This window comes from Perna viridis, chromosome 4 (genome assembly GCF_037379345.1).
Source record: "Perna viridis isolate PV_CMFRI_1.1 ecotype Kerala chromosome 4, ASM3737934v1, whole genome shotgun sequence".
In the NCBI taxonomy this organism is placed as follows: domain Eukaryota; kingdom Metazoa; phylum Mollusca; class Bivalvia; order Mytilida; family Mytilidae; genus Perna; species Perna viridis.
In genome coordinates, this window is record NC_142448.1 from 42,810,714 (window position 1) to 42,831,868 (window position 21,155).

At 32.3% G+C, this 21,155-nt stretch overlaps 1 protein-coding gene across 1 annotated transcript in view; it reads right to left on the reverse strand.

Annotated features, from left to right (window-relative positions):
• Window positions 1-21,155, reverse strand: part of LOC148620162 (synaptotagmin-15-like) — a 170,416-nt gene that overhangs the window by 102,934 nt on the left and 46,327 nt on the right. The window lies entirely within an intron of this gene.

A 21,155-nucleotide genomic window follows, 5' to 3' on the forward strand; every position in this document is an offset into this window, starting at 1 on the left:
TATCTTTTGTATATAATTTCTCTCTGATCGTGAACTTCCTTAATATTTGTTTATAATACTGCTGATGAGAAAGTAAATCACGGTTTTGAAACACTTGTTCAAAATGTATATGGTTTGTGGTTTTGTATTTATTCATTTTAAGCTTAAGTAAATAATAAGAATATCATGTAGAAATGCATCTTAAGATGATAGAAAAAAAGAATGGAAATGATGTAATGCAACATATGCACCAGCCTATAACCTAACAAAAACTGAAATACTTTACGAGAACACTAAAAGGACTTCAACAGTGTAAACACAGCTTTACGTAAGCTCAGAAAGTCCCGACAACGAAAGTGATAAAATCCACGGTGACAGAACGATGACGATACTTCAAAATCAAACCGAATAGTAACCAATCGACACAAAGACACACTCATGACCAATATATCCAGCTGTGAGCAGGTGCTTGATATCTGTGATGGGGAAAAACAAAAAAACTATTGGTTTGAATACTAGTATTAGGGAATCTGCGATGGGAAAAACAACTCTTGGTTTGGGAACTAATATAGTATATGACGTTTCACGAGTTCATTACTTGTATTTTCTGGGCCCAAATGAAACTTTGATGAAACCTATGGTTAAAAAAGATGTGTTTACTATACACACTGATTTGACACGAGGAAAACTTGTACACTAAATAATATAATATGTACCACGTTCATTACCTGATATAAAAACACAATTCGTGAGTTTCAGCGAAAACGAAATATATTCAGATTAGTAGTTTTCTTTGCGAAATATATAACTCTCACCGCGTCGTATGGCTATTATCGAGCTTTATTATTTGTTCAGTACAGATTATGTTCTATTTTGAAATGACAATTCGTTCCCACTGTTTTTCAACGCCTAATTATTTTTAAATATTTTATTTTCTATGTTAAAATGACATATTGGCTTGATTAAACGTAGCAATATTAGTTGTGTAAATATAACTTATAAAATAGTAGAATACGTAAGTTTGCGCTATTGAAATCTATTTATAATCTTTGATGTTTCTTTAAACATTATTATAAATTCATTTATTAGATTGAAATGTAATATCGGAGAGCAATAAACATTTCTTTATTTGATTTTTTTTTTCTATTTACAAGACTTATCCTGGGCCTGGTCTTTGTAAGAATCAGGCAGATTGTAAAATATGGTAAGACCCACTACTACGAACAAAGTAAATTGATTATATGCATTTGTACATTCAGAATCAAGAAACAGTCACGATATGCATATCGTTTTGGTAAAATGAGTTATAATTTCATTGAGATTCATTTCAAAATTTTAAGATTAAGGGTAGACAACTCTGTAAAAAATATTCAACTTTCAAATTTGTTTGATTTCCACTTTCCAAAACATTCCTAGGATCAAATAACTATCTTTAAAAAAGGAGACTTTGAGTGAAACTACGTTATCAGATCCGATGGTTGTGACATGATATTTCAATTTGATTCTCATTTTGTCGATTTTTTTTACAAATACTAGAACTCAATAAGATAAAAAAACTTTATCAAAGAAAAAAAAAACAAAACAAAAACTCAAACTTGTTTTAATTTTAATTATTTTAGTGCAGATTAAGGTTTGGTTAACCTTTTCAAGTACCATAGAAACTTGACATTCAACCAAGGAGGTTTATACAAATTATTTATAAAAGTATCAGGCTTCCAGTCAAATGCAGTGTTAATATGGAAAATGAGTGCATCATTTTTATATGCAAACGACTTGTTAGCTGTTTCATATCTTTCCTTCGCCATTTTTCTTTCACGAATGTGACGTTAAATGAGAAACTAGGCGGGATTTCTCGAAAAGTAAAAAAAAAAATGGAAAGCAGAGGACGCGTACCTTACTGATGCACCTAGTCCAGTTTTTCAGTTTTTTAACGGAGTCCGGGTTGCTTATTTCAATTTCTGAAGGTACTTCTTCTATAACTGAATGGAAAGGTCCTTACGTTGCTACAAGTCATCTCTACAGAAGGTTTACGGTCGTCATCATTGAACTCGTGGATTTTTACGGTGTTTCCATCTGCACCATGAAAAGTGATTTGTTCAACGTGTCATAGTTTTCATTTACCTTTTGGGTCTACCCTGGACCTTTATGAGCAGCTCGGCGGGTGATTCAAATAAAAACAGATGACGCTGTGCACCTGGTCCATGCTCCAGTTTTTTTTTAGTTGCTTTGTACGTATTTTTTTTCTGTTGATTATTTTTTATGTTCTTTGTTGTGTATATCTCTTTTCCATGTCTTGTCTTTGTCATTGGATTACATTCTTTTGATTTCCGCTAAAATCTTGGTTCCCTTGATTACTCTTACACCAAATATCTATACTACCAATCCTGCACTGTCTGATCTGTAAGTTATTTTGAAAAAAATGTACATGAAAGAAGTCTTTATTCAATGTCAAAAAGAGTACTTACAATACTTATTGGAAGAAATATGAACATAAGCGGATACATATTCTGTTTTTGATTTATTCTAAAAAGAAAAATATCTTCCTTTAGCTGATTTTGTCATGCAAACTTGCACGACTAATGTATATTATTAGTATATAAAACAAACGCATATTACAATATCAAAACTAAGAGGTCAGTAGGTAATATTTGTACAGAGATGTTTTTGCTTGAAGACTTACATTTTATAATTTCATGATATTTTAACATTTAAAAGAAGGTAATGTATTCCCTCTTTTTCCTTTAGTGGATACTAGCAAAGAGATGCATTTATTGAATAAGTTCTTTAGCTATAATGTACATTTTGTATAGATAATGGTTCGTACATTATCCATATTCCCTATCATTTCTGCACGAGACGACGTTGAAAGTTGATGCGGGTTTTGGTCTTGGTTATTGTGACATAAATATGATTTGTAATTAGGAAACAAATCACGGACCTCCATTTTATCATTGTTTTACCACGGACTGGACATTTATCATGCAATGTTTTCATGTTAAATAATGACTCAAATGGCCATCCGTAGTAAAACAATGATAAATTAGATAAAATAGAGTTTCTGCGATTTATTTCGATTCTTATAGGATTGGTTTCTTTATATTTTTGAACAGACGCAGTCTATATTTTGCACGAAATGTTGGACATGTGTTTATCACTTTTTTAACCATGGCTGTGGTCTAAATAGCTTTGAATCATGTCATTTATTTATCACATATTTATGGTTTTAAATAAAAAAAAACATAATAATCAACAAAATAAGATATAACAATACATTTGCTTAAGTATACATCCAATAGAGATTTAATGAAATCTCGTTATCATAGCTATTAAAAATATGGAGTAGGCATTGCCTAAATCGGCGAGCACCGAGAGCTTTATCACACGTGTACTGTTTGTGCGAGATTCGTCAAAATAAAAACATTACAAAAATGAAAAAGGCTTGGGGGTCGGACTAAAATGTTTGTTTCGCAAGTTCAATATTTCCATTTAAATTTCATAGCAAGCGTAAACAATATTTTTATTTGAAAATATGTCTTGTTAATAACGGGGATTTCCAATGAGTAAACAATGAGCTAATTTATAACTGCTTGCAACGAGTGACTATGAAATAATTTTTCCCAAAAAAATTCCAACCCCATCCCCCTTTTCCTTTCGCCTTTTAAATAGTCGATAGCTATGTAACACTTCGCCATACTTTACAATTTTTATTAAAAGCGTCTCTAGTAACATCCTTCTCGGTTTTAGCGGGTCAGATCAATTTGTACAGATACCGGAAATACAACAGTTCTCTACGAATGGTGGGAATATTTTACACATATCAAGTGACGTAAACAAAATTCATACGCATCTGACAGCTGCAAACAAGAAAATGATTGCCTTTCCTATCTTAGAAAAGCTATACTTCGATTTGAATAATACAATTGGAGTTATATTTTTTTACAGTGCGGGTTAGGTTCTTGACAACAGCAACAGTGGAACAGTAGAGATACATGTACGTGCTTCCCGAAGTTTTTCACAACATCACATTCACTTCTGTGAATAAGTAAAAAAAAATTAAAGACCTGGAAACTATCAAAAATGAATAATTTATTTTTACTGAAACGTAATCTTAACCTAAATTTTTTCTATTTATTTGATTGAAGGAAATGATGAATTTTCTCCGTAAGGACAGTCACTTTTTGTTACTTCCGGGGCATGATTTTTTTCGTTAGTATATCGGGGAAGCTTAAGGGAAATTTAGATAATACAAGCAATAACCGTAGAGCTCACCCCGCTTTGCGGTGCTCGCTATCAATTACAAATGTTTCTCATTCCTAGGTCTTCAGAAAAGTTTAAAATTTTGACCCAAAGGCACTAGGATGAATTCATACTATGTTATTTTTTTGTTTTGCTCTTTGTTTTTGTTTGTTTGTTTTTTTGTTTGTTTTGTTTTGTGTTTGGTCTTTTGTTTTTGTTTTGCTTTTTTTTTAATTTCATTATTTTGCTTTGTTTTTTTTTTAAATTTCATTACTTGTACTAATCACTGTTGCAATTTGGAAACATGTTATTCAATTACTACCTCCCTTTAACATGACAAACTCGATTTCAAACGTTGAATTACGCGCATACTTATTTACAAAATGGGAATTAAAATCGGTCATCAGTACCGGGATTGTAACTAATTTAGGTATCTGGTATAATCAAGCATGGGAAATGCGTGTATCAACATTACATATGTCATAATTCAGGGTTTTTACTTAATAACAATGGGTTCATGTAGTCAGAAGCACAAAAATTGTAAAAATGACAAAAATATTCGTATTCTCATCATTTGTTTTTATATATATTATTTTGATTCATCCTCGAAAGTTCATGAAGTGTAATAACATAAAAGTGACATATTTTTAAGAAATCGTGATTATCAATTTGAGGAACTCAGTCTGCAGAAATAATGACGCAGAGTTGGATCTCGGTTGTTTCCTGTTAAACAGTCATTCTGCCGCTAGTCAAGCAGATGTTATTGAAATGTTTTGAACTGAGCTCAGTTGACATCGGAAATTGACTCAGAAATGTGCATTTGCAATATTTATATATCCGGCCTCTGTGTTTTACATCTCAAAGCACTTGCAAATTTGAAATAAACAACAATGTTCATACTTTTTATCTATCAAATGGATATGCATATGTTTTTCACCTGAACAGTAAGATACTTTTTTCTTTCAGGATTCACTGAATTTGTTATGGTGTTTTATGAAATCACATGAAAGGAGTTAAAATCTAGAAAATCTGCTTTTTCACCTGACGATAAACTGAAAAATGAATCTGTTTACTTTTTTTTAGACATTTTCTATACAGACATATTGGTCAAAATTGAAATTTCAAATGGGGAGTACACATAGACATCAATCAAAACGCAGTCCTTTTATTGGAATAACTCGTCAAACTACGGTGAAAGGATGGGTAGTTTAGAATTGGCGGATAAAGATTGTTCTGTTTAAACGTTACTTTGTATGTTTGCAATTTCAAATGGGAAGGACGGGCAAATTTGTTATGAAAACTATATCTAGTTTAGTTAAAACCAATGGTTTAAACGCTGAAGATTTTTTAAAACTACATAGCAACATTTCAGTTTATGGGAAAGTACAATGAAATAAAATTAAATAGGGAAACTTTGAGGAGTGGGGAATACAGGTTTGGAAGAGTAATCAAGGGAACCAAGATTCTAGTGGAAATCATAAGAATATAATCTAGGGACAAAGACCAGACATGGAAAACAGACAACCACAACAAAGAACATAAAGTAAATAAACTAATAATACATACAAAGTAACAAAAGTAAAGGAATAAACTTCTACCGACAATTTTAACCAGGCTGATATATGGTAATAATCTAATCATGCTGAAATTATAAATTGTTAATGGTCTATAAAAACGGACAAAATGAAATATTTTAATTTTTCTTCTTTCATCTATTTAGTCGCTATCGCCCTATTGATACATCTCAAGTATCTTTTATGTTTTTATAAAAGTGCACATGAAAGACAACTTCAAAATACAAAGGATCGTAACGATGATGGTCAACAATTTACGCATACTATCAACACTTTATGGTAACTGTAAAATTGATAGAACACATATTTATTATCAGTATATGTCTCTGGTCTTCGTATTTTTTACTTATTCCAGAACAGATATAAATTGGTTCCTCATTTCTTTCACAACGGAGCACAAGAAACGGAATTTATATTCTTATTTCGTTCTGGAAGCCGAAAATATTTATGGAAGAAAGAAATGACATATTGTCGATATCCATTGTTAAAAAATCATCTGAAACATTGCCATACAATAATTCAGAAAGTGAAAATACTTAAAAATCCAACTCTTTAAGAAATGTTTACAGGAAAACAATTAATAGTATATAAAAGGGTTATTGCAAATGCATTATTTACTTAGACTCCGAGAGTTTAACTCTAGAAAGATTTTTCTCAAACAAGTCTAAAGAAAACTAAACAAAAACTGAAATGAAAAACTTTATATTTTACCGTGAAACAAAATTGTCTGTATTGTTTTGCAAGGGGAGGGGTCCAAATTTATCTTTTATCTTTTAAATTTGTATACAAGTATCAGTTTTAAATTTGAACATAAATCGATTACATGAATTTTTAGAAAAAAAAATATTTGTGCAATTGGCGAGACCAAATATTTCGTCTCAACTTCAGACAATTAATCATTTCCAATTTAGCCTTAAGAAACAACAAATCAATCATCGCTGTATACATAGTGTTTATTCTGCTTTGTCATACCCTTTTAAATAATAAAAAATCAAAATATTATAACTTATGACTGATCAAACTACTGTACAACTTATCTTAACTAAACTTTTTCAAATCAAACACTTTTCTTAACCGACTACAAAAAAATTCAGTTTAGCCAGTATCTCAGTATAATAAATGTAGATGAACTTTAATAAAAGTTTGCATCCTTTTTTACAAGACCTTTCCCGTTTTCAAACTTATCGCGTGATACCTCTTTGAATTCTATACAAAGGTTCCAAATATAATATTTCTACGTTGGTTTAAACTACGTAATTACATCAAAGGTAAAAGGTGACACGCGTTTCTTTTGTCGGGTTGAAAGAAAATAAGTAGGAATACAATAAATCTCGTTAGGCAAAATCTATGGACACAATTTCGTTGATTTGATAAAAAAAATACCATACCAGATACATATGTTTTTTATTGTGTTCATGTTAAAGTTCAAGTTTTTCGACTTTTGTCGTATTCTAATTATCCTATCGTCGAATCGCTTCGGTGTTGTTATGCCGAAATTTTTGTGCAACGACCTTAATAAAAATAAAAATAAAACGAAATAAAAACTTCAAATAAAACAAGCATATGAATCCCAGTAAATATGTAGGATGAGAATTTGCATTCTGGAGATCTATCTGGACGTTCATCCGTCGTGAAAAACACACGTTGCGCCACCCTTCTGAAAGACCCGATTTGCCTTGGTGTACACATGATAAATGAACGGACAAAGGTGAAGGTGATTTGCCAATGTTCAACCTTGAACATTTTAAGCATCATTTCAAAATATTTCCATTCGCTTCAACAAAACATTTTTTATAATATGGTAATAAACAAAACATACCTATCACAATGAAAATACATTTTCTGAAACAAGCTATCTGTAACAGTAATGAGAATTTTTGTTTAAAATTAGAAAAAAAGTTTTCTCGTAAATTCTTATTTGCAGCTTGATTTGGTATCTAATTGATCTTGCGTAGGAAATTCAAGGAGTGTCGGGCTTATCAAGATTGTTTTGTTATAACCTTAAGGAAAATTAAAAGTTTTTCTTCATCAACAAATGATCATACTAATAGTTCAACGTCAGGAATCGCGAAACAGTACAGGTCTTGATTGATATAAACTTCTCACTAACACCATATACCATTCCGAGTTTCCCCACTTTCCCTGGACCTGACCTTTTATGAGCAACTGTACTGAAACATCTTAATGTCGAGTAAATGTGCGTTTTTTGTTTGTTTGTTTGTTTTGTTTTGTTTGTTTTTGTTTGTTTTTATTGTTTTGTTTTTTGTTTGGTTTGCTTTTCTTTTGTCTAAATAAACAATATCATGTATGTTCAGATGATAAATGATGGTTATACGTGGGGGATGAATAAAATATTTTCTCTCTACTTCCTTACAACCGAGAATCATTATCAATAACATGTTTTCCTTCTATTTTAAGCAAATTATCCTTTCGTGCTATTATTCTGCTTTTAAGGATATACTTCCGCGAGGTAAATGCAAATCTGTGCCGTACAAATTTGGCTGAACACTCTTTTTTTACGGGGAAATTATATTTACCATGCAGAACTACTCACTCGGCCTGCTCAATACAAAACAATATGAAGGGGTCATAAGCTTAAATACTGTAATAACAATTATATTGTTAATTGGTTCAGAATTGTCAATATTGAACTTTTGAAAACCTTTGAACGCAAATACAGAAGTGTAATTTTTATTGTTTAAAGTGTCATATCTTAGAAAATATTTCTTTCCTAAGCTAAATTGTCAAGGATGTAAGTAAGTCTCAAAAATAAAAAAAAATATTCAATAGGTATAAATAAGACTGTTAATGCCTCGCTTTTTCGATTTACATCTAAAATATCTAAAGAATTCATTCTAACAAATATTGTATAACAATTAGGTTTCATGTTATCCTGTCAGGCTCTATGTTGGAAAATCCAATATATTTACATTGCCTGAAAAGGGTGATCCTTCTTTAACCAATTTATTTATTATAGGTGCATACTCTGCATGATAAGATATAGTTTAAGTATAATTACGTCAAATTCCATGCTGAGGGTGATACATCAATTTTTCAATTCATTGCATCAAATAGCTGAAGTGTATGTTATTGAAGCATAAAAATTCTCTTCACTACTTTCGAATAATCTCAAGCTAAATTTGCCTGGAAATGTACTATCGTTAAATGTATGTCGTTATATAATCTGAATAAATTTTAAATGGTACAAGGTAAGTTTATTTAAGTTGTCTGTATCTCAACAATTGATTGATTAACAATTTTGTTATTCAAGACAAAACTGTTTTTCGAAATGTACACTGTGATCAAGGGAATCAAGATTATAGTTGCAACCAAAAGAATGTAATCCAGGGAAAAAAACCAGACATGGAAAACAGACATACGCAACAAAGAACACAAAATCATACATACAAAGTAACAAAAGCAAATGAGCAACCCGGACTCCACTAAAAACTGGAAGCATGGACCAGGTGCACCGGTAGGGTAAGCGTTCTCTGCTTTTCTAGAAACACCCGCCGAGTTGCTTAAAAAAAGCACAGTCCGGGGTAGACAAACATGAAAAGGAAAACTATAACCCGTTGAATAAATCAGTTTTCATGGTGCAGATAGGTACACCATAACGATCCACGAGTTCATGATGACGACCATAAAACTTCTGTAGTGATGACTTCAATCTTGTTGCAACATAACCCTGTTCCAGAAGCATATTTGTTAGAGTTCTAGCGCGATACAAAAATTCTGCGTAGTTTTGGCAAGCACTGGCATAATGTATGAGTTGTGATATGAACACTTCATACGCAGGTGCTGAAGGGATGTTGCCACAGATGAAAGGAAAATGGACAATTCTGAATGAAATGTCAACACGTTTGTCGTAAAGTTTGGTCAATAGTTTTCCTTTACCATCGATTTCTAATTGTAGGTCAAGAAATGAGACTGACTTCACAGTGTCTGTAGTATCCCTTATCTCAGGTTTTTTGGGGTAGATGCGATGTATCAAGTCCCCGAAATTAGGATTGTTTAAAGATAATACGTCATCAGACGGACGCATATTTGAATAAAAAAGTCGGAATAAAAGTAATTATAACTGTAGTAAATTATAATGTTATCATGAAGAACTTCACAGATCTGTGAGGAAATCTCAATTCTATATCATTTACAAGATACAAAAAAAAATAAAAACTATAAAAAAAGCTTTGAGGAAAATGTCACTTGGTGATACTCCCGCCCCCTTTCTAAAAACCATGTAGGAAACCCTAAAAGTTGTTCAGACGGAAAAATAAAACAGGAAAATCGCATGAAAATCTACTGAACGATAAAGACAACAAAAGTATGGTAAGAAATAACAAATAAACAAGTAAATATTTACATATATGGCATACGTTGCATTTTTAGCGTTGTCTTTGATAAGCTATATAAATATATATTGGAATAAATAAACAGTATCTGAATCCTAAAACACACACAATCCCACGCAAAATCCCAACTTAAGCAAAACAATCCATAAAAAGGTCAAGAATCAATGCTTTTTATCACAAAAAGTACATTATAAGTTGAAGTTTGATAAACTATTGCCACGATGGTATTGAAGCAAACATTCTAGGGAACATTTCAGATTCATTTACAATCCTGTTATATATGTTTCCATTTATTTCCATTCATAGTAGAAATACAATTACATGGAACAATAGATCAATGGTATCTAGATTTACTGGACAAATATCTGCTTTAACAACAGAAAGTGGCATACTGTGTTTTCTATGGATCGTTCATTCAAAAATATGCTGATTGAATTTTTATGATCAAACTTTAGACCAATAGGCTTAATAAGGTTGCTCAGCGTTTTTTTTTTTTTTATATTCATGTTATAAGTATATATGTAATTACATATACGTTGTAAAGATGTAACATTTTCTCATATTTTTGAAAGATATCTATACTTTTTTATGAAGGAAGAAAAAAGTCACAATGTGTAAAATGCAGATATTTGACCATATTCAAATATGGAATTTAGCACTGTTTGTATTTTATTAATTAGTACTTTACATTCTAATGATATGGATATGAGACCATACATGTATTAAACCGGTCTAATAGTAAACTGCTTGAAAATAGAAGATCAGCATTTAACTTTATAATTCAAATTGCATAATCAGGGATTTACTCAAAAAGCAAAGCGGTCTGATATAGTCGAAACAATTTTCTGAACTATATCTAAGCTTGGTCTACATATCACATTGCAGGTAGAGTGGTATTCGTCAAACATGAGATACGACAAAATTTTATCATTATATGCAATTTGTGCTGTCGTACATTACAGAATATTACGCAAGACATAGACGCATCTCACGGTTTGAATGATATATAGAGAATAATATACAAATGTATGACAAAATCTGTTTCACATATCGTATCACCCTGATATATATGTATTAACAGAGGCGTCTCTGATACGGAGCTCATTTAGATCGAGGGCATGCAATGCAGAGTTTGCATTGTAATATACACTTTATCATATACAGAAATGTACTTGAATAGTTAGGATTTCTGTAGAAACTAGATTGAATGTGGTGTTTTGACGTAGTAATGGGGGTCCCTTTAAAATGTGTAAAGGTTGCGAATAGGATTGCAATACTAGAAGTTACTACATTGCTAGAGTATAATCATTATTTTATTAACAGATAAACCAACAAAACATGACCATGTTGTTAAATGCCTGTGGCAGATACTCAATAAATACGTTGCAGAAAGAAACAAACGTGAACTCTAGACAAAGTTTTAGAAAATCACCCTAGTCTTATTTTTGGTTTGGTTCATTTCACGACTTTAACCGAGAAATCTGCATAATAAGAAAACTCAACTACATGTAATATTTGATATAAACATGAAATTGTTTGCTCTAAGTGCTCCTATATATTGCAAAACGATACAATTGGGAATACCCTCTAGCACGAATCTCATCCTTTTAATTTGGTATATAATCAAAAGCCACACTGTGAAATTCAGCCATTGGCGAAACGTTTAACCCAGCAAATGACGAATAAAAAACCCAGCTAAATGTTTACCCCACCGTATTTTCCTTAACCTGGTACATTATCAATCGGAACTCCTCAGCCTTTCTAGTTACAAAAAAAAAACCTCGGAGGCACCAGGCGGAAGAATCTGTCGGAATTTGACCGATCTAATTCTAAAATTAAAGTTTTACTGGTTGAAATATTCACCTTTACTTTTTTTGCCTAGCTCCTTTTTTTGGGCAAAAATTCTTGTCAGAGTTGTTATTTATTTCAAATGATGTCTTACCAATTGTTTTAGCCATATCTGGCAGATATATCTACTTTGAGTCGCGTATGACTACGATTCCGAAGAAATTCTCTTTTCTGAATCCCTTGTTATTTTCTAGTGTAGCAGTAATGGCCGAGTAGTTCCAATTGGGTACATTATATAAAAGCTTAAAGAATCAAATGGACTCCCCATGTTTTACATATCTGGTACATGCTTTTTTTCTTTAATTTACATGTGTTTTTGGCATGGGCTTAACTTACCGGTCCATGTGAGCTGGCAACGACATCTCGCACATCATCGCCTGTCATTGTATTTATCTGTATTACGCAATTTGTAAATATCATTCTGTGAGGACTCTCAACTGATTTGTAATGCAATCGTAATATTGCTTTATTAAAGCCACAATTGAGTTGTTCTTATTATGACATATGTCAAAATACCTAGGCATAGTATTTTGCTAAATTGGACACAAATTATTTCAAAAACAGTTTTGAGAAACAGAGGATATCAAACTGTACATATTGTGACTTGTACTGCAACACATGCTATAGGGGATTCAAGTCACTTTACAAATTTACCTGTTATTACAGACGACTGCTTCAGGGTTATATATATATATTTTTTCCCTCTTAATTTTCATTTTGTAAAAATTGTTTGATTTAAAGTGTATTTAAGTAGCTGTCTTCGTAAGAATCATGCAAAAACTGAAAAATGTGATACACCCCCCAAAAAGCTACATATTTTCATTTTTGTAATTCAGTTGTTTTGTGGGTCTATAGTACGAAATGTGTCATTATTCATTCAAATCTGCCTGCTCTTAGGAGATAATCAACATTGAAAATCCAATAGATTCTATTGTATTTGAGTGTCCTTAACAGAGTTATCTCCCTTACTGTTGAATTCTACAGTGCATTCTATACAATTTTTATCTCCTATGAACATGGATTATATGAAAAACCAAATGTTAATTTCTGTTTACTAAAGCATTTTAAAAAGATACCAAAAATAAAAATGCGTAAGCTTTCCAACAATATATCACATTTTGCATGATTCTTAGCTGGAGTGCTACTTAAAATGTTAAACCCCACAAATGTAAACATGTAATATAATTAAGGCCCAATTCCTCTGCAGACCTATTACCACCTTTAATTTACCACGTTTACAACACCTGCTAATACCACAGGAGAGAAATATCACGATTTACAAGTCACAAGCACTACTTACTACAAAACCACAAGTATGTTTACGATGGACTGTTTTAATTTTGACGAGTTGTCTTTGGCCGATGTTTCTGTGTGCCGAGATGTTCGCTATTCCAAATTATCGTTAAGAAACTGGTTTCAGTACTGAGTATACCAGAGGTGCAAGAGCTTTGAAATGGCAGATAACCCTCCGCGCTGGATATTGATTTCTGATACATGTAAATTAAACTTTCCTATACGTGCTCATTGAAGGTGTGTCGACTAACTCCTTTAAGCAGATCTTTATGAGCGAGCATTTTTGTATTTACTGTTTCCTTATTTACGTTATCGCTAAGCATATTTCACTTTTAAGCTGCATATTTTGAATTATTGAGTCTGTAGTTGAATAAATACATTAATCTACTTATCAAATGCGACATGACATAAAGTTTTAGTCACGTGCCAGTTAACTTAGTACTAAGCAGATTTATTTATATTTTTTTTACATTTCCTTGTGCTACTACAATTAAACTAAATCAATGCTTATTCCAAATCCGTTATGCTGTACAGGTACACTTGTGTCAACCTCTCAACAGCAGCATTTGTACAACTTACTAAGGGCAAAAAAAAGCATCAGCTGAAGTATGTAAGAAAGTCTAAAGGTGTCGTATTCAATTTATATGTAGTTCATTACAAATGTGCTTCGAATAGTAATAATGGGAAACAAGATTTTAGAGGAAATCAAAAGAATGTAATCCAGGGACAAAGACCAGACATGGAAAACAGACAAACACAACAAAAAACACGAAGTAACTAAAGTAATACATACAAAGTAACAAAAGTAAATGAGTAACTAACTATTGTTTTATTTCTAGTTTGTAGATAGCCAAACCTTTTTTCAAACAATGAGTACGAACCAACGCCTGTGAAAGTTGAAAAATGGCGCCAACACAATATAACGAACATATGTAGGAATATAATCTAATGACATACAAGGCACCATCAAGGACACATTGAAAAAAATATTACTCTGAACAGGCTGGTACACAAAATTGGCATTAAGCCTAGAGTTATATGATTTCTAAATATCGAGCTTATGGTCAATTCAGAAATATACCCATTAAAAGCAAATAGTGAAACGTCCTAATCACCGATAAAAGAGACGAAGTAGTTCAAGGCGATGATGCTAGTAGAGCATTTGATACGTCTGACAACAATTTCATTCTTAAGTGGACAGACATAAAACAGAAAAGGTCTATTTACGAGGGTCTATTTATTACCCTTAATATTCCTGTAAATCTGATAGTGCCAATTAAGCTTAATTGAAGACTGTCCGTCATATTCAAGCTGTATTATTTTCATCAAATAATTCGGACAAAGTTTACAGGATATAGTTCATTTAGGGTAATGAACAGAAGAGGCGGTAGTTGAAAATAAAACACAGTGTTTATCCAAGGCGGAATGAGACTAACATTATTTCCGCCGGGCTTAAATTGTCATCTTAGCTTAATGTATTGGTGCCACAAAAAAAAAACTTTAAAGAGAAAAACGTATGAGAAAACAAAACTCCTCTTTATTTACATTCTAATTATTTATTTTTTTTTTTGTCATCTTTGACAAAAAATATATTTATTAAAAATGAATCCTTAAAAATTTGATTTAGATATTAGATAAGTTTGCATAATGACGACAATATCAATCGTAAGAATTGTCATTTTTCTCCCTTTGTTTATTTTGCATATTGACAATTTCCAAACTTTTAAAAATACTACCAAGCCTGCAAATCGACGAATTTTAACACATGGTTTACTTACTAATGGAGACAGGTTTACAGAAGCATGACATTGTTTCTGATTCCCTAAAATCATAAGTGCGTTGATATTATTCATTTTGTATATCAAACAGATAAAGTAAAAACCACTTTAGAGTATTTTACTAATTTTAAAGAAGCATACGATTTGATCGTTTCTTGATTTCAATGGTTTTAGTAAAGTCTTAATTATCTTTAAAGTATGTTTGATGCAATTTATCAAGTCCTTTTCTTTGGTCCTTCAACGTTTTATAAATGACTTTTTAAGAACAAACATTACATTGTTGACATGTCTTCAGCGGAATACAAGTCTTGAATGTAATTCAGCCTAGTTCCATATACTAAATATTCTTAGAAAAAAGCAGAAAAACGAAACTGAACCATTAATGTACTCCACTGGTTTTAGATAATTTACGATTTAAGTATCAGTCTTTGCAAAAATCAGACAAGACGTGATTCATGCATGTCAAAAACCCACCAAATTCACTTTTATTTCTTGTTCAGAAACCGTCATAGACCACATAACCAGTCTGAGATTTTAATTTGGGTGTTGCACTTTTGAAATAATATATATCTATAGATCGCACATAAAATAAGCACTTTGCAAGAGTTATCGTTCTTGATTTTGTTCGATTTGGTTGATTTTAGTGTGAGAGAAATATATAATTTTCTCAAAAGTGCAGATCTGAATATGGAAAGTACAACTGTTTCCTAAAAATATTGTAGATTGAAAAGGCATTCTTAGATTGGTGGGTTTTTCTTCATCATAAATCACTTTAATAGGGACAGTGTCTGAATTTTATATGGACTGGTACTTAATACGGTCGTTTGTTTTACGGGTGATGAAGGTTACTCGTATTCTTTTCAATACTTGATGACCCGAATAAATTGTTTACAATTATTCGGACGGATTATAATTATATCAATTACGTTCCAATTTAAAAACGTTATGTTAAGGAACATTTTAAATGAATATTAGACAAAAGGTGATACGATTGCAACCACTTAAGCAGTCTAAATTTGCCATTCGGTATTGTCGCTTTTGAGTTCGATTAATAAAGATTGCAGATAAAATTTGCTATATCGTTCTTGATATTTTGTTGTTGTTGGGGGGAGGGGGGGGGTGGAGATTAAAGATCAAATCCATACAGGGAAGATAATCTTCTATAAGTTTACGTTATCTGCCCTGTATCAATTTGTTCCGATGGAGCAGTGTAGCGAATAGAGTCGTCACATTATGAGACGTTGTATAATATTGATTTGTTGTGATATGCATCATTAATGTGACCCTCTATCCTACATAATAACACCTAGATGAACTGTCCCGTACTACCATACATCGTGTACTAAGTTACAGCCCTAGATTAATCCTACGAGGAGGAATGACCGTGCCAACGAAAGCTATATTTTATATAGCCTAGCTGGCCGAGTGGTCTAGGGCGCTGGACTTAGTGCAGGCGGTGTTGCCATAGATGTTACAGCGGTACGAGTTCGCGTCCCGCGGAGGGAACGACCAAAAATTTGCTTCGCAAATTTGACAGTTCTAACATCGTTGGGAATTTTTCAGACCCTTAAATAATATATATATATATATATACTCGCGAAAAAGTTTCGAGGCACTGACAGCCTGATTTAAGTCAAGTATTTTGGAGCGTCGAATACAAAGTTCGGTATTTTCGTATCTTCATCACTAAAAAGCGTTTATCAAATGGTCTTCAATAATACTTTGAATTCAGATACTTTTTTCATTTCCGACATGCCATAAGAATAGGCCAAGTACGAACACTTAGTGTACCGGTCTCACTAATTAACGACAGCAAGTGTCAGGATGCTCCAAGAGAGACAATCCTTAAAAGGCGACAAGAGCGGGAAGGGATATTGCGACAAGAAGATTTTTTTTTTATTAATCTCTGTATTCAAGTTCGACCTCTTACAAGTTACACTTGCCGTACATTACTTAAAAATATGGCATATGTAACTTTAAACGGCCATGTTTTTGTCCGTATCTTTTCCTGCACCTACTATTACCTTTACCATTGCCAGAATCTGCATTTTATATGGATTGATACTTAATTATAATCACTGATTTACAAACACTCCTACTTCCAAGCGATATTTTTAATCAAACATAATATACACCACTTTATCACTTTCCTATATACAAATTTTGACGCAAGCGACACCGTTGAAACAATCCATCATATGCTTTCCATTATTTGACATAAGGAAATACACATTTCGTGCGACGAATTTTAATAATTGAAGGTAGAAAATTGTACAAATGGAGTCAAATTGTATATATTTTATAGACTTTTTATAAAAAAAAATAATTATTAAAAGTGATTATCTTGCTTTTATCATATATATTTTAGGAATTACCTAATTTCACATTTGTATATTTTATGAAGGTTTCAACCAGGTCTGTAAATCTAATCGAACAATTAGAATGAATAGCACTATTTCAAAGATCTTACTGGTTAAGAACAAAATCTTAAATCTTCCAATTACAAATTATAGGCAATACATCTTATGCTTGGAGAAGAAATAAATACATCATTTTGCAATAGGAAGAACTGCATTTTATACTCTTCAGTCATAATAGAAAATAAAAAGTATAAAAGTATTCATAACATTTTTTTCTGGCACATAACACGAATTTCATACATTGAAAAAAATCGTTGAAATCCTACCATTGGTCCATTTTTATAAAAATAGCATATCATTACTGTTACAAAATGTAGTTTAAAAACATCCATATAGAGTATGCAATTATATACTTTAAAAGTACTATTGTTCGTTGGGTACCAATTTTTGTTAACCACGAAAATTTGATTCCCAACGAAAAGGATTATTTTCTTTAAATTATATGACAGGTTCATCATAAACCACGAATTCAAGAATCCACGATCTTGTGCTTTTCCCCTTAACCATGAAATTTGATACCCACGAATATAAGTACTTTTACAGTAGTCAGGATCTCTATTACGGATATATTTTAGCTTGTTTTAATGTGATATGTTCATTAAATGTCTTAATTTATCCAATTTGTTTACTCCTTTAACAACTAGTTCACTTTTATTCTTTAGATATCGATTCGAATACTTCCCAGGGAGTTAATATGGAAGAGTAATCAAGGGAACCAAGGTTATAGCGGTAATCAAAAGAATGTAATCCAGGGACAAGACCAGACATAGAAAAAGTAACTAAAATCATACATACAAAAAAAAACAAAAGCAAATGAGCAACTCGGACTCCACTAAAAACTGAGAGCATGGACCAGATGCATCGGTAGGGTAAGCGTCCTTTGCTTTTCTAGGATCACCCGCCGAGTTGCTAATAAAAAGTCAAGTCCGCGGTAGACAAACGAGGAAAGGAAAACTATGACCCGTTGAATAAATCAGTTTTCATGGTGCAGATAGATACACCATAACGATCCACGAGTTCATGATGACGACCATAAAACTTCCGTAGTTATGACTTCAATCTTGTTCAACATAACCCTGTTCCAGAAGCCTTTGTTAGAGTTCTAGTGCGATACAAAACGTCTGCGTAGTTTCGGCAAGCTCTGGCATAACGTATAAGTTGTCATACGCAGGTACTGAAGGGATGTTGCCACATATGAAAGGAAAGTTGACAATTCTGAATGAAAAGTCATCACGTGTGTCGTAAAGTTTGATCAATAGTTTTCCTTTACCATCGATTTCTAAGTGTAGGTCAAAATATGAGGTTGACTTCACAGTGTCTGTGTAGTATCCTTTATCTCAAGTTCTTTTGGGTAGATGCGATGTATCAAATCCTCTAAATTAGTACTGTTTAAAGATAATACGTCATCTATATAGCGGAAACTGAGATTGAAGGATTTAGCCAATTCTGATTAGATCATCTATGAAGTCAGCCTCATAAGAGTGAAGGAGTAGGTCAGCAAGTAAAGGAGCACAATTTGTTCCCATTGGAATGACAACCGTTTGTTGAAAAACACGTCCACCACACTGGACAAATATGTTGTCGATTAAAAATTCCAGCATTTTGTAAATAACTTCAACTGTATATTTGAAAGATGATTTTGAATTACTTCTAACAAAGTATGGGGAATCTCTACCAAGAACTATATATTTGTATCTAGGTGTACCATCTTTTTTTTTTTTTTTTTTTTTTAAAAACGATGTTTTTAAGCCGGGATTTTAACTGAGTATGGGGAATAGAAGTATACAGTGTTGAAAAATCATAGGTTTTAATGCTTTAATATTCAGATAATAGTCTTGAACTAATTGTTTCCAAAAGATCTTTCGAATTTTCAGGATCCACGTTGAATTAATACCACTACAGGAGTAACAAGTGTTGTGGTAGGACTGCAGACCCTCTTTGACAGTTGTGAGTGCAGAAGTTAAAAGTTTTGAAAGAGGTTTGGTGGTACATTTTGCAGATCCAGCTATGAAACGTTGTTTGAATGGATTCTTGTGGAGTTTAGGAATCCAGTGCATAGATGATAAATGGAGTATAGGAATATAAAACTTATCTGTTTGCAAAAGAAAAGCAAAAAAAAAAAAAAAAAAAGACAAACAATGAAACAAACAAACAAAAAACTAGAGGCTCAAGAGAGCCTGAATCGGCTTACCTTGTGAACTATTTGCTTATTCCAAAAACTTGAGGAATGAGGCAGGCTAAGTTAAATTTAACTTAATTGTCAAATGTAGTAAACGCTTTTAGTGGTATTTTTAAGACCTGGACCAGAATTGTGCTAAAGGCAATAGTTTTTGAATTATTTTCAAAAAAATGTCTTCCGACCACTTTGCTCAGTTCTTTGTAGAGGCAGCCATATCTATTCAAGAATTAAAAATCAGATGTCATAGCACAATATACTTAAGAACCAATATGCTCATTTTCATGAAATGATCTTACATGGTTTTAGAGAAGATTTTCAAAGTTGTACATGTGGGGAAAAAATTCAGAATTGTTTAAGGAGCCAAAACACCTACATTAGTAGACATATCGTTTTTTTAAATATCAGCATTGGTAGGACTCATAATGTTGAACAATATAACCCCTGCAAAGCTTTTGCAAAAGGTAATGGTTTTTGAGTTAAATGCAATATCAATATGCTTATAAGGCAACAGGTTTTGAATTATTTACCCAAGAAAGATTTTTTGACCCCTATGTTTCATTTTTAGTAATGTCAGCTGTATCTTATCATGGATTAAAATCGCATAAGTCAATTTGAACACATACCCTATCGAACAAATATGCGTTTTTTCATTGAATGATCGTAAATGGTATAAAAGAAGAATATTTTCAAAGGTGTACACGTTTGTTTAAACAAATCAGAGGCTAAAACTCCTACTTCGGCTGACGAATTATTGTGAACATTTCAGCGCAAGTCCATTATGTTAAGTACTATAATTACCCAGCTATAATTTTGTAACGGTTCGTCAGTTAATTGCAAAAAAAATTGCCTTGCCTTGTGATGCTCTTGTACTACTTTTAGTAACAAAGACTATGTTTATTCATGGATTAAAATTCTGAGTCATTTTGTGTGAGATATCCTAAGAAACAAATACGCCAATTTTCATTGAATTCTGTGCAATGAATTTTGAGAACATTTTCAAAGTTGCACATGCGATGCGAAATAAAACTGTTTCTCGGGTCGTAACTCCTACATCAGTTAACAAATCATTTTGAAAATTTCGGCATAGGTCCGTCTCATAATGCTGAACAATATTATTTAGTCAGAAATTTGCTAAAGGCAACGCTTTTTGAGTTATTTACAAAAAACTGCCATCTGACCCCTATGTTCTATTTTTAGTAACGGTGGACATGTTTTTTATGGATTAAAAATCCCAACGGTCATTTTGTGCAGAACACCCCAGGGAACAATCCTGTCAAGTTTAAAATCCGTCGGTCTAGTAGTTTCAGAGGAGAAGATTTTTGAACATTTGTCCACGACGACGACGACGATGACGACGACGAACGCCAAGTGATGGCATAAGCTCACTTGACCTTTGGCCAGGTGAGCTAATAAAAATGTGAATACAGGATAGAAAGAGGTCTATATACACAATGTAGCGAACCGAATGAAATAGTTTATACATAAAAAATCAAGAT